General features: G+C 43.0%; 1 long non-coding RNA gene across 1 annotated transcript in view; it reads right to left on the bottom strand.

The window, feature by feature from the left end:
• Window positions 1-15378, bottom strand: part of LOC137336129 (uncharacterized) — a 196962-nt gene that overhangs the window by 180662 nt on the left and 922 nt on the right. The gene's annotated exons all lie outside the window — the stretch shown is intronic.

Genomic DNA, 15378 nt, shown 5'->3' with positions numbered 1-15378 from the left:
CATCCCTGGGTATGTCCTGTCCCACTGGCAGGACAGACCCACCAGAGGTTGGTGGGGGGGGGGGGGGAGCACACTCTTCTGGACTATTTAATCCAACTTCATCCTCATTGAGAAGGTTGCCAACTCTGTTTGGACGTATTCCTGGAGATTTCATCACATGACCACCCCCCCCCCCCCCAACCATCCTGCCCAAAAATACTTTTTCCCCCCATCTCCAATATTATTATAACAAACAAAAGTGTTCAAAGAAAATAAAAAACACACTTTTTAATGCCCCTATGATTTTTCTTTTGGGTTTCTCGCAGCAGCGTTTATGAGATTAATCTTTAATTCCTGGAGACCCCAGGACAATCCTGGAGGGTTGGCAACCCGGGTGACAGGTGGTCAGATTTGGTCAGGACAAATTGCAGCAAAATGCTTGCAGACTGTGGGAGCCACCTGCTGGCGGAATTGCTCCATTGCGTTCTCAAGGTGTTGTGGACCAAAACTGTTCGAATTAGCGTGAATCGTGAACAGACACAAGAATCTGCAAATTGTAATAAATCACCCAGAGAGGAGGATGGAATTGATTCCTTTCTACAGTTCTCTTAGAATTCCTTATGATGTAACTTACAGGAATTGAATGCTCTGAAAAATAGACACAGACTATGAGCTCCTGTTACAAACAGCAGCGTGGACGTGATTCAGAACACTGAACGAAACACAAATGATGAGAACAGAATGTGTTAAATACATGAAATATAAAGCAAAATACATGAAAAAAAACAAAGAGGCAGCACCTTTTGCAGTGGCACTAGGGATCAAAATGTCCTGGAGGATGATGAATTTACCATTTAAAATATCCCAGTTCTCGAGGAGATACTGCCTTTGAAGGCTGATATCCTCTGCGGTCCTTCATGAACCAGCAGTGATAAAATAAAAAGTATTGGCTGTGATAGAAAGATGGTGCACGTGTGGTTATAGACGACAAGGCAGCAATCCCAGCAAGGGACCTGGTTGACGAGTTTCACTATTTTGCTTTAGGACTGGAGGGAGTTCTGCATTATTGGATGAGATGTTAAAATGAAGTCAGACCTGCCTCCTTTTCTTCAGGTGGAAATTAAAGATCCCAGAAATGCAGCAAATGCTTTCTCTTAGCTTCCTATCCGGGCTTTTGCATTCCTGATTTCTGGATCTCTGCATAGCGACTGTTTGGGACAACCACACCATGATCATTGGCTGGCCCTTAAAAAGGGTCAGTCATAGTGGTTATTGTATTAATGCTCTTTGCTAAGTTTACCGAGTGCCTGCCACTCCTTTTGAAATTGTTACGCCTGGAATCATCTGATCTGTGGGGATAAGGGCTGCCTCAGCAGGATCAGCGTTTCCTATGACTGTTGTTACGTAGGCAAATAGAGCAGTCATTTTGCGCACAGCAAGATCCCACAAACAGCAACAAGATGAACGGTGATTTAATCAATTAAACATAAGGGATCTTTACCATCCCACCTGAACAGGTAGATGGGACCTCAGTTTAACATCTCATTTGAAGCATGCTACCTTCAACAATACAGCACTCCCTCAATCAACCCATTATGTATAGCAGATTCAGTAAAGTAGTTATCTGCTCTTTTTAAACTTTGAAAAAAAAATCTAAATAAATAAATGTAAGTTTTTATTAAGTACTTTTTAAACAAAATTTGTTTAAAAAGTACTTCTGCACCAACGCACTTATTGCTGAAAAATGGGTCAGCTGTTTAAAGTGAAAATGAGGAGACTTTGCTGCAAGGTGACCCTGTGAAGTGATTTGGCATGTGTCTTTGTCTACGAGAATCATGCAGCACAGAAGGAGGCCATTTGTCCATCGTGCCTGTGCTGGCTCTTTTTAACAGCTATCCAATTGGTCCCACTCCCCTGCTTTTTCCCCATGGCCGTGCAAATTTTTCCTTTTCAAGTATTTATCCAATTCCCTTTTGAAAGATAATATTGAATCTGCTTCCACCTCCCTTTCAGGCAGCGCAGTCCAGATTGTAACAACTCGCTGCATAAAATAATTTCTCCTCCTCTCCCCCTGGTTTTTTTGTTAATTACCTTAAATCTGTGTCCTTTGATGACTGACCCTCCTGCCAGTGGAAAGTTTCTCCCTATGTACCCTATCAAAATCCCCATAATTTTGAACACCTCTATTAAATCTCCCCTTAACCTTTTCTGCTCTCAAGAGAACAACCCCAGCTTCTCTAGTCTCTCCACAAACTCGGCTCTCATATCTTAACGGTATGCAAGTGAAATATGGCTTATCTCATGTCAGGTATCTTGTAAGTGCTGACCAGAACTCAAAATCCATTTCTGTCATCGTTGGTCCTGCCTCCTTAACAGACTCCAGAATATATTGAAGTAATTGTCGGTAGCTTTTAAATGTCGTACATGACTTTCATGTCGAAACATTACTCTGTATCGCAATCTACATTAATGAATGGTTACAGTTGTAAAAATAACAGCAGTTTCCTGTTGCCCAATATATTTAGGGGATTTGTGAAGATAAATTCAGCCTAGACACAGGAGAGGCACCAAATCCCACTTCAAATGTTCATTTATAGACATAAATAATGCAGAAAATGGCAGTTTGACTTGTTTTGATCAGGTGCATCGCTTAATGAGGAGTATGATCTGTTTAAACCACTGTGTACTTATCCATGAACAGGGTTAAATTCAATACAGAAAATAGAAATCAGCCATAATTACAGGTCCGTGGGATTAACTGGGAAAAATAGTGAATGATACTGGAGTTTTTGCTGTAACTATGGTTGAAGTTATTTTTTGCAAAGTGGCACAAAAACATAATTTTGATGTACACATTAAGGGGTGCCAGCTAAGAGATTTCCTCTGGTTAATGGATGTCAGCAATATCATAAGACGTTCTTAGAACCTGTTTACATTTTTACTAGAAATAGTCATCAGAGGAAATCTTCCCACCATATCTACAACATCTCTTGGCACATAGCAGCCATAAGTTTATGCCCTGGTTATCTGTAAAACTCTACGGCGTGATCAGGATTTCAGCAGTAAGCCGACGGTCTGAAAAAATGACTTGTTAAACAAAGCCGGAGTTTGATGTGAGAAAAATAAAGCATATTTGTCTAGGATTTAGTTAAGGGTACGGTAGCATAGTGGTTATGTTACTGGACCAGTAATCCAAAGGCCCGGTTTAAAAATCCAGTTATGAGTTCAAATCCCGCCACAACAGCTGGTGAATTTAAATTCAATTAATCAAATAAAAATCTGGAATTAAAATACTAGTATCAGTAATGGTGGCCATGAAACTACCGGATTGCCGTAAAAAAACCATCTGGTTCACTAATGCCCTTTAGGGAAGGAAACCTGCTGTCCTTACCCAGTCTGGCCTATATGTGACTCCAGACCCACAGCAATGTGGTTGATTGTTAATTGCCCTCTGAAATGGCCAAGCAACCCACTCAGTTGTAAAATCTCGCTACGACAAGTCATAATACACAGACTGCAGTGGTTCAAGAAGGCAGCTCACCACCACCTTCTCAAGGGCAATTAGGGATGGGCAATAAATGCCAGCGACGCCCACATCCCATGAATGAATAAAAAAAAAAGTTTGCTTTGGTTTTTTTCAATACTGCCAGGATACAAGAGGTTAAAAACTAGCCTCACTCACAAAAATCATAATCCAGTTTAACTGGATACATTTATTCTAACTATTCATCGAGTTGGAGGAGTCCAGTAGTTCAATTCAAATGCCAACATTTTGTGTGATTTGTTCAAATTGGTCTATGGCAGCTCCTTTTGAATTTGACAGTCATTTCAATTCATTAGGTCCACCGATTTCACTGAAATAATTTATCGGCCCATTTTCCCAAATCAGTAAATCTATCTGGAACCTTGGAAGTGAATTATTCAGGCCAGGTATCTTCAGCAGTTGGTGAAAAAGTAAAAAAAAACACAAGAAAATGAATATCCTAGTTTAGCATTGGAGTTCTGAGCAAATTATTTTCTGGTGCAAAGAGCTAGCTGAGCTTAATAACTGTAAAAACATGTTGTTTCTACTACTATTTATTTATTCTATTGCTGCTTAATAAATTTCTTTGGCAGCTAAAAGCCTAAGAATAAGTCGAGTAATGATATTCTTCCACCTACTGAAGACAAGGAAGATCCTATGAAAGCACGCAATACGGCACACCATGAATTTCACCTGGATGTCGGGGCAGGTGAAAACATGCTCTGGGCCTGGGAAGCTAGGGCCCGCTAACAAGAGTAGTTTGAAATGCAGAAGCCAAAAATATCTGGATTGGAAAATAAAGAATCATAGAATCATAGAAAATAGGAGCAAGAGAAGGCCATTCAAAGTGATCATGGCTGATCGTCTAACTCAGTACCCTGTTCCCGCTTTTTCCCCATATCCCTTGATCCCTTTTGCATTAAGAAATATATCTATCTCCTTCTTGAATATATCTAATGACTTGGCCTCCACTGCCTTCTGTGGTAGAGAATTCCACAGGTTCACCACCCTCTCAGTGAAGAAATTTCTCCTCATCTCAGTTCTAAATGGCAAATCCACTATCCTGAGACTGTGACCCCTGGTTCTGGACTCCCCAGCCATCGGGAACATCCTCCCTGCATCTAGTCTGTCTAGTCCTGTTAGAATTTTAGATGTTTCAATGAGATCACCTCTCATTCTTCTAAACTCCAGTAAATATAGGCCGAATCGACCCAATCTCTCCTCATATGTCAGTCCTGCCATCCCAGGAATCAGTCTGGTAAACCTTCGTTGCACTCCCTCCATGGCAAGGACATCCTTGCTCAGATAAGGAGACCAAAACTGTACACAATACTCCAGATGTGGTCTCACCAAGGCCCTATATAACTGCAGTAAGACATCCCTGCTCCTGTACTCAAATCCTCTTGCAATGGAGGCCAACATACCATTCACCTTCCTAACTGCTTGCTGCACCTGAATGCTCGCTTTCAGTGACTGGTGTACAAGGACAACCAGGTCTCATTGCACCTCCCCTTTTCCCAATCTATCACCATTCAGATAATAATCTGTCTTTCTGTTTTTACAACCAAAGTGGATAACCTCACATTTATCCACGTTGGACTGCATCTGCCATGTTCTTGCCCACTCACCCAACTTGTCTAAATCACATTGGAGCCTCTTTGCATCCTCCTCACAGCTCACATTCCACCCCAGCTTTGTGTCGTCTGCAAACTTGGAAATGTTACATTTAGTTCCCTCTTCCAAATCATTGATATATATTATGAATAGCTGGGGCCCAAGCACTGATCCTTGCAGTACCCCACTAGTCACTGCCTGCCACCCGGAAAAAGACCTGTTTATTCCTACTCTCTGTTTCCTGTCTGTCAACCAATTCTCAATCCATGCCAGTATATTCTCCCCAATCCCATGTGCTTTAATTTTGCACACTAACCTCTTGTGTGGGACCTTATCAAAAGCCTTCTGAAAATCCAAGTACACCACATCCACTGGTTCTCCCCTATCTATTCTATGAGTTACCTCCTCAAAAAACTCCAGTCGATTTGTTAAGCATGATTTCCCTTTCATAAACCCATGCTGACTTTGTCCAATCCCGTTAATGCCTTCCAAGTGTTCTGTTATCGCATCCTTTATAATAGACTCTAGCATTTTCCCCACAACTGATGTTCGGCTAACTGGTCTGTAATTCCCTGTTTTTTCTCTCCTTCCTTTTTTAAATAGTGGGGTTACATTTGCCACCCTCCAATCTGTAGGAACTGTTCTAGAGTCTATAGAATTTTGGAAGATGACCACCAATGCATCCACTATTTCCAGGGCCACTTCCTTTAGTACTCTGTAGATTATCAGGGCCTGGGGATTTGTCAGCCTTTAGCCCCATTGATTTCCCTAGCACTATTTTTTTTACTAATACTGATTTCCTTCAGTTCCTCCCTCTCACTAGACCCTTGGTTCCCTAACATTTCCGGGAGGTTATTTGTGTCCTCCTTTGTGAAGACAGAACCAAAGTATGTGTTTAATTGTTCTGCCATTTCTTTGTTCCCCATTATAATTTCCCCCATTTCTGACTGTAAGGGACCTACATTTGTCTTCACTAATCTTTTTCTCTTGATATATTTATAGAAGCTTTCACAGTGAGTTTTTATGTTCCCTGCTAGTTTACTCTCATACTCTATTTTTCCCCTCTTACTCAATCTCTTTGTTCTCCTTTGCTGAATTCCAAACTGCTCCCAATCCTCAGGCTTGCCGCTTTTTCTGGCAATTTTATATGTCTCCTCTTTGGAACTAATACTATCCCTAATTTCTTTTGTAAGCCACGGTTGAGCCACCTTTCCTGTTTTATTTTTGCACCAGATAGGAATGAATAATTGTTGTAATTCCTGCACACTTTCTTTAAATATTAGCCATTGCCTATCCACCGTCATCCCTTTTAGTAAAGTTCCCCAATCTATCCCAGCCAACTCACACCTCATACTTTCGTAATTTCCTTTATTTAGATTCAGGACCCTAGTTTCGGATTCAACTACTTCACTCTCCATCTTAATGAGGAATTCTATCATGTTATGGTCGCTCTTCCCTAAGGGACCCCGCACAACAAGATTGTTAATTAATCCTTTCTCATTGCACAATACCCAGTCTAGGGTCGCCTATTCTCCAGTTGGTTCCTCAACATATTGGTCTAGAAATCCATCACGTACACACTCCAGGAATTCCTCCCCCACAGTATTATTGCTAATTCGGTTTGACCAATCTACATATAACGAGAAACCAGAAAACTTAACAAATATCAAGTGGATATTGCTTGGAAAATTGAAAGAAGACCCACAACAGATGGAAGATGGAGATAGAGGACATTAAGCGACCACAACCTAAAACAACTGACTCAGCTAAGGATAAGGGTCAGTTTGCAGCAGGATCCAAACAAAATCTGTAATGGCTAACTCACTTTTTCAAATATTTCTAAATACATAAAAGGTACAAAACAGAGGATGAAACAGTAAAACTATACAGTGCTCTCTGGTCAGAATGAACCTCGTCCTGTGTCTACCCATGGTTACAGAGACACAAGGGAGACATTCAAATCTTGGAAGGGTGCTGGCCAGCACTGGTCCCACAACCAACACCGCCAAAAGCAGATTCCTGCTCATTCATTGATTTGCTGTTTGTGGGACCATGCTGTGCAGAAATTGGCTGCTGAATTTGCCTCCATAACAGTGACTGTACTTCCGTTGTAATTCATTGGTTGTAAAGAACTTTGGGACATCCTGAGGACCAGATAAGGAAACTATATGATTGTAATTTCTTTCTTTCATTCTTACTGTGAAACATACATAAAGGAATATTTAGTCACATTTCATCTCTGTTCACCCACCCCCGCTCTCATTTTCACCTCTTAATGTTTTCCTGCGGCCAAACATCCAAAAGAGATGGGTAGGTGGCCTTTACCCAAAACAATGACAACCTTGCTCTTCATTGGTAGCAAGATGCACTTCAGTCTAGCAGAGGGTAGGCCCCATCTAAAATTTACTTCCCGCCTCCAGGAGAACAGCTCAGCAGCATGAGATGAGTAGCTCAGTGGAATCAGGGAAAGCAAACGGTTGCACAAAATAGATTTTGCATTAATCAGTTCTTCAATTTTCAGTGAACAGGATGACCTTCCGGCAAAGCCACCTATTGATTTTTTAAACATGTATTTGTGGCACTTGCAGTGTTTTTGTTCTTTCACAGCTGCTGCCCATCCATTCAATACTAAAAGTGCAATCACTTCCGTCCTTAGAAAAAGCAACACTTATCAGTCGCAGAAGAAAGACTTGCATTTCTGTAGCGCTTTTCACGATCTCAGGACGTCCCAAAGCGCTTTACAGCCAATTAAGTATTTTTTGAAGTGTAGTCACTGTTGTAATGTAGGAAACGCAGCAGCCAATTTGCACACAGCAAACTCCCACAAACAGCAATATGATAATGACCAGGTTATCTGTTTTAGTGATGGTGGTTGAGGGATAAATATTGGCCAGGACACTGGGGATAACTCTCCTGCTCTTCTTCGATATAGTGCCATGGCATCTTTTACGTCCACCTGAGAGGGCAGACGAGGCCTCGGTTTAACGTCTCATCTGAAAGACGGCATCTCCAACAATGCAGCACTCCCTCAGTACTGCATTGGAGTGTCAGCCTAGATTTTGTGCTCAAATCTCTGGATTGGGACTTGAACGCACGACCTTCTGACTCAGAGAGTGCTACCAGCTGAGCCACAGTTAACACTGCATCACAAAATAAATACCGATGAAGGCTTCGCACCTTGTCCATTGTAGCCCAGCCACCCACAAAGAACCTGCAGTTTCTTTCCCCCTTCCCCATCACAGCATCCAATTGTTGTTCTTAAATGATTCCAGGGTTTTTGCCTTCACTACCTTATTCAAACGCTGAATGAAATGTGAATTTTGGAGCGCTGAGATTGCAAAATGTTTATCTTGTCTCAGAGGGTGACACACAGATGGTGATTTGAAATATGTTCAGAAGTAGAAATGACGTCAACTCAATATTGTTATTGGGTCTGCTGATGTTTGCGTGCAATGAATAAAATCTAGGCATACCTCAGCAGATCTATAAATAGGATACATCTTGTGAAGTAGAAAACAGACATACTACTTATTCACAAATATTAAACTGTCCTATTATAATATATTATCTATAATTTATAAGACGACTCCATCCACTTGCTACATCATCAAAACGTTAACTATCCTTTCACAGAAATCACATTAACAGTACACAGGCTGCACAATAAAAAGATACATTTTTAAATCAACTATTGATTTCAGGTAATAAGATGCCATTGAAATGAAGGCAAGAATTCAATCTGAGGATGTGGCAGCTCGAATTGCTGCTGGAATGTGCTGACTTACGGATATTGTGCGTTAAAACTAATCTCGTTTTCCAAATTTTGTTACATGGGTGTGACCTTTTAATTAAATTATTGCACTTCTGCTCATGTTATTTTTTGGAGTAATCATTCGGAGTATGAGTTTATTGGCATGGTTGTACCCAGTTGGACGTCATTCCATGACAACAGGTTCTATGCAGTGTTAGGCTTGGTATTAATATGGTGGATGGGGGTATGCTGGGTGGGAATCGCTGTACACGGTGTTGAACGGAGTGATGGGTTTTCATCGTCCCCATGTGGAGATCATGAGGGTGTGTTGAGGGGTTCATGTGGGGTCCCCATTGCATCAGCCTGTAAGAAAGGACCACGACAGGAACTTATGGAACTGGAAGAGATTGTTGCAGTTCATTTGGCTGGTCCCACGGTTCAAAAAATATGCCATATGTTACACTGCCTCTCATGGATGGAGGTCTGAACATCCATTGTATTCCCCAGTATGTCACACTGATGCCCCACTAATGTTTAAACTCAGTTTAGAGGAGGACTGCACTTGGCTGCAGCAGGGCGATATACCTTCACTCACCTTAACCACAAAGTTGTACAAACTCCATGTGTTTTCTGGATAACTCATTCATTTTGCACCCAGGTTAAAAACTACACTTGCTTTCCCCCCACCCCCTCACCCTCACCCCCTGTTACTCACACTGCTAGCTTTCTACAGATTGCAAGGTTTAGTACTTTGATTCACATTGAAGACTCTGAACCACATTCTTAATTCTCACGTTGACAGCACCAGTTTGTGTTGAGCTGATTTCTTCAGCATTATGTCAATGAGTTCTTACAGATCCGTGCAATTTGGAAGGCTCAATCTGCTGGGCACAAATCTTGCTTGTTAATGGATGTTAACTTCTTCCAGAAATATGCTTTAGGCGGACATTCGGTCTCAGTGACATTGCTGTGTTCTTAAAACATTCCTTCAGCAGTGTTATTTTAGTTGAAATCCCTTAAAAGTGCTGAGCAGCAGTTTATTGACAGAAGTTGAGGCAGGGACATTCCCCGTGCACTCACAAGATGTCAGAATGAAGATTCTGAGCACCTCTTCCCCACCCCCCCAAGACTCCAAACATGGAAGTCAACTCTCACAATGCTTCCCGGTCAAGACCACAACCTCCTTCTTGTTGATGAGCTGTTGACAAGAGCACCAAGTACAGGAAAGGGATGCACTTGGCCTGTGCTTGGTGTCAGAGAGGAAGGGAAGATCAGAAGAGATGCTCTATGCTGCTGTGTACTTTCAGCTATCTGGCTTGACAAAGGCAATGGACAAGACCTGGGAACAAGCTTTTGGCAAGGTCCCACACTGGTATACCCACGAGGGTATCTGAAGCAAAATCTCTGTATCAACTGCCTTCAGAGCTTAACAGAATGAAAAAAATACAGTTGGATATTGCTATACTTGCAATACTATCTGGCTGACTGTCTGCAATCAAGTTCTGGATAAGCCAAGATTTCCTACAGCTCATTAACAAGACTTGAAGCCATCTTATTCAACTCTCCCCAGCGCCATGGCAACTCTGACACCGATACCATCCAACTCCTTGGCTGCCCAATCAGGATGAATCCAGCTGGGCACAAACTCTGCTTTCCGCTTCACTCTGAGCCTTCTTCCACCTCCGGAACATTGCTCACTAGCGCTCCTACCACACCAACCTCTTCCTAAGGAACAACTTGGACTCCATTTTGAAGTTGCCTCAAATTTACACACACGCATACCTTTCATGACATTGACCAATGTCGCCGAAGGGTCCACACCCAAAATGTTAACAATCTTTTCATTTCGCAGATGCTGAAAGACTGGCCGTACGCCTACAGCATGTTGCGTTTTTATTCAAGTACACTCATCTGTTGAAACCGAAGAACTATATTGTTTTTGCCCATTTCTGTGCACTATTTTACTGGGAAATATGCCCATTTTCATGTTTGGGGGTGTTGGCGCGAGATGCAGAGAAATGCATTTTTACAAAGTCTTACCTGTGTAGAAAATTCCTGTAAACTGGTTAAGAAATGTCATGATTGCACAGAAGCAGAAATTTTTGTTCATGCAATTCAAAGGATGAACCAGGTGCACTTTGAAGAAATTATTAAAACAATCAATATCAAACCACAGTGACTATTTACGAGTTCAGCCTCAATTTTCAACACGTTTCTTCAATGGTCTGAACACCCACAATTTGTCTGTACAAGTTTTCAATGTCTGCTGTTGGAAGTTTCCCGTATACAGTCAAAAGTACAAACACTAGAACATCAATTCAACTCTTGTTTAGGAACATAGGAACAGGAGGCCATTAAGCCCCTCGGGCCTGTTCCACCATTCAATTAGATCATGGCTGATCTATACCTCAACTGTATCCACCAGCCTTGGTTCCGCAACCCTTAATACCCTTACCTAACAAAAATCGATCAATCTCAGTTCTGAAATTTTCAATTGACCCACAGCCTCAACAGCTTTTCAGGAGTGTTCCAAATTTCCACTAACATTTGTGTGAAGAAGTGCTTCCTGACATCACCTCCCAAATGGACTCGCTCTAATATTAAGATTATGCCCCCTTGTTCTCCATTCCCTCACCAGAGGAAATGGTTTCTCTCTATCTACCTCATCATCTCCTTTAATCATCTTTAATACCCAGTTGAGCAGTCGTGAGGAGGAGGAACAGGGTTCAGCTGCACTTGGGAGCAGTCCTGTACTTGGTAGAGCTGGGGAATGGCCCTGGGCTTCAGTAGAACTGGGACAGGGGTCCTGGAGTTTGATAGAAGTTTGGCAGCATGAGGGAGTCCTTGATCTAGCATCAATGCGGAGAGGGAACCTAGCGTTTGGCTGAACTGTGGAAGGCAAACCCGAGATAGGCTTAATTGAGGGTGGAATGTGAGGTTTGGCTCTTGGTGTCTGTCAGCAGTTGAGTGGAGGGGCAGGCTATTGCCCAGAGAACACAGGGAAAAGACCACCCACTTCCACCTCCGTAATATTGCCTGTCTCCGCTCCTGCCTCAGCCTATCTGCTGCTGAAACCCTCGTCCATGCTTTTGTTACCTCCAAACTCAACTATTCCAATGCTTTCCTGGCCGGCTTCTCATTTTCCACCCAACATAAACTTGAGCTCATCCAAAACTCTGCTGCCCATATCCTAACTTGCACCAAGTGCCGCTCACCCATTATCCTTGTGCTCGCTGACCTACATCAACTCCCAGTCCACCAATGCCTCAATTTTAAAATTCTCATCCTTGTGTTCAAATCCCTCCGCGGCCTCACCCCTCCCTATCTCTGTAACCTCCTCCAGCCCTACATCCCTCCGAGAACTCTGCGTTTCTTCATCACCTGCCTCTTGGGCATCCACCACTTCCTTCGCCCCACCAGTGGTGGCCGTGTCTTCAGCCATCTAGGCCCTAAGCTCGAGAATTCCCTCCCTAAACCTCACCGTCTCTCTCACTTCCTTTAAGAACCTCCTTAAAACCTACCTCTTCGATTAAGCTTTTAGTCACCCCTCTTAATATCTGCTTCTTTGGCTCGGTGTCAATTTTTGTTTGATTACGCTCCTGTGAATGTTATCCTACAATAAAAGGTGCAATATAAATGCAAGTTGTTGTTGTTGCTGTTGTGGTAAACACCCAATTTGCTGTTTTGTGATCGATTCCTGGATGCACATTGATTCCTGGATGTCAGTCTGCATGTCTCTCTGTCAACCCCAACTCCACCAGCACCCAACGAGAACATGTAAACAATCTCAATACCATCAAAACCACAGACGATAAATAGAGCTTTCAAAATTAGAAGCGTGTCTTTATTTGAAAAAAGAACTCAAATTAAGAGCAAAGACTCTCTGTCTGATAAATGCAAATAATTGGAATATTTACATTTTTTTTATATTCGTTCATGGGATGTGGGCTTCGCTGGCGAGGCCAGCATTTATTGCCCATCCCGAATTGCCCTGGAGAAGGTGGTGGTGAGCCGCCTTGTTGAACCGCTACAGTCCATGTGGTGAAGGTTCTCCCACAGTGCTGTTAGGAAGGGAGTTCCAGGATTTTGACCCAGCGACGATGAAGGAACGGCGATATATTTCCAAGTCGGGATGGTGTGTGACTTGGAGGGGAACGTGCAGGTGGTGTTGTTCCCATGTGCCTGCTGCCCTCGTCCTTCTAGGTAGTAGAGGTCGCGGGTTTGGGAGGTGCTGTCGAAGAAGCCTTGGCGAGTTGCTGCAGTGCATCCTGTGGATGGTACACACTGCAGCTACTGTGTGCCGGTGGTGAAGGGAGTGAATGTTTAGGGTGGTGGATGGAGTGCCAATCAAGCGGTCTGCTTTGTCCTGGATGGTGTTGAGCTTCTTGAGTGTTGTTGGAGCTGCACTCATCCAGGCAATTCCATTACACTCCTTACTTGTGCCTTGTAGATGGTGGAAAGGCTTAGGGGAGTCAGGAGGTGAGTCACTCACTGCAGAATACCCAGCCTCTGACCTGCTCTTGTAGCCACAGTATTTATATGGCTGGTCCAGTTAAGTTTCCGTTCAACGGTGACCTGCAGGATGTTGATGGTGGGGGATTCGGTGATGGTAATGCCAATGCCGTTGAACGTCAAGGGCCTGGCACTTGTCTGGCGCGAATGTTACTTGCCACTTATCAGCCCAAGCCTGGATGTTGTCCAGGTCTTGCTGCATGCGGCACGGACTGATTAATTATCTGAGGGGTTGCGAATGGAACAGAACACTGTGCAATCATCAGCGAACATCCCCATTTCTGACCTTATGATGGAGGGAAGGTCATTGATGAAGCAGCTGAAGATGGTTGGACCTAGGACACTACACTAAGGAACTCCTGCAGCAATGTCCAGGGGCTGAGATGATTGGCCTCCAACAACCACAACCATCTTCCTTTGTGCAAGGTATGACTCCAGCCACTGGACAGTTTTCCCCCCTGATTCCCATTGACTTCAATTTTGCTAGAGCTCCTTGGTGCCACACTCGGTCAAATGCTGCCTTGATGTCAAGGGCAGTCACTCTCACCTCACCTCTGGAATTCAGCTCTTTTGTCCATGTTTGGACCAAGGCTGTAATGAGGTCTGGAGCAGAGTGGTCCTGGCGGAACCCAAACTGAGCATCGGTGAGTAGTTATTGGTGAATAAGTGCCGCTTGATAGCACTGTCGACGACACCTTCCATCACTTTGCTGATGATTGAGAGTAGACTGATGGGGCGGTAATTGGCCGGATTGGATTTGTCCTGCTTTTTGTGGACAGGACATAGCTGGGCAATTTTCCACATTGTCGGGTAGATGCCAATGTTGTAGCTGCACTGGAACAGTTTGGCTAGAGGCGCGGCTAGTTCTGGAGCACAAGTCTTCAGCACTACAGCATTACATCTCGTAGCTGTCAGCATAAAACAAGCTTTGAGGAGAGGCAACGCTTCCAAAGTCATGTTAAAAGAAAAGAACTGCACTGAGGAAAGTCATGTGCTCTTTCACCTTTCTGAAGTTTATCGAGCACAAAAGAAGAGCTACTACAGATATCTAATCAGTAGTCTGACTTTTCTCTCTCTCTCTCTCTCTCTCTCTCTCATACACAAACACACACACGCTCACCTGCCTTCAATAAAGTAACTTCTCTGGACAAAAATATTCATGAGGAAAAGCACGCTGTCGGGGTCTCTCTCAGCTTTCTGCAATTTGTACAGTGATAATTGTAGAGTATATTAAAGCTACAGTTCCATTTTTTTCGCATACAAGCAGGTAGCCATCCAGTCTTAAAAGCACTCAAGATGAACTTTACCAGAGTGAAGCTTTTGAAATTGGTGGTCTTGTTATTCTTCAAATATTTATAAAAACAACCAAATTCTACTATTTTCATTAATGATCTGGATGTAGGTGTTGGGGGAATGATCTGCAAGTTTTTGGATGATACTAAGACAGGTGCGAGAGTCAAGATGGTCGGCGATGCTCGGCTACAAGCAAATCTGCTTGCACTGGGGGATTGGGCCAGTGACTGACAAATGATGTTTAACTTAGAAAAGTCGAGTTTTATGCATGTGGGCAGGGCAAATGCTGACCATACCCTTAAAGGAAAAAAACTAAAGCCATTAAAGCTAAAGAGAGAGATCTGGGCATTCTAGTGCATAGATCTCTAAAGTTCATGACCAATGTCTTGAAGCGATAGCTGGAGTAAATAAGGTGCCAGGGTGTATTTACAGGACAATTCATCACAAAACAAAGCCTACTATTTTGTCTTTGTACAAGACCTTGGTTAGGCCTCTGCTAGAATAGTGTGTCCAGTTTTGATCTCCACATGGTGAGTGATATTGAGGCTTTGGAAAGGATGCAGAGGAGGGCCACCGGATCAATTCCCAGCTGAATGCATTTTAATTCCCAAGAAAGGCTCAACGAGCTGGGTCTCTGCACTTTAGCGAAGCGTAGATTTAGGGGTGATTTGATCAAAGTTGATAGGATAATGAAGAGATTAGACTG

Source organism: Heptranchias perlo, chromosome 20, assembly GCF_035084215.1.
Source record: "Heptranchias perlo isolate sHepPer1 chromosome 20, sHepPer1.hap1, whole genome shotgun sequence".
Lineage (NCBI taxonomy): Eukaryota > Metazoa > Chordata > Chondrichthyes > Hexanchiformes > Hexanchidae > Heptranchias > Heptranchias perlo.
The sequence above is the reverse complement of the archived record's forward strand: the minus strand, read 5'-3'. Positions and strand labels throughout refer to the sequence as shown.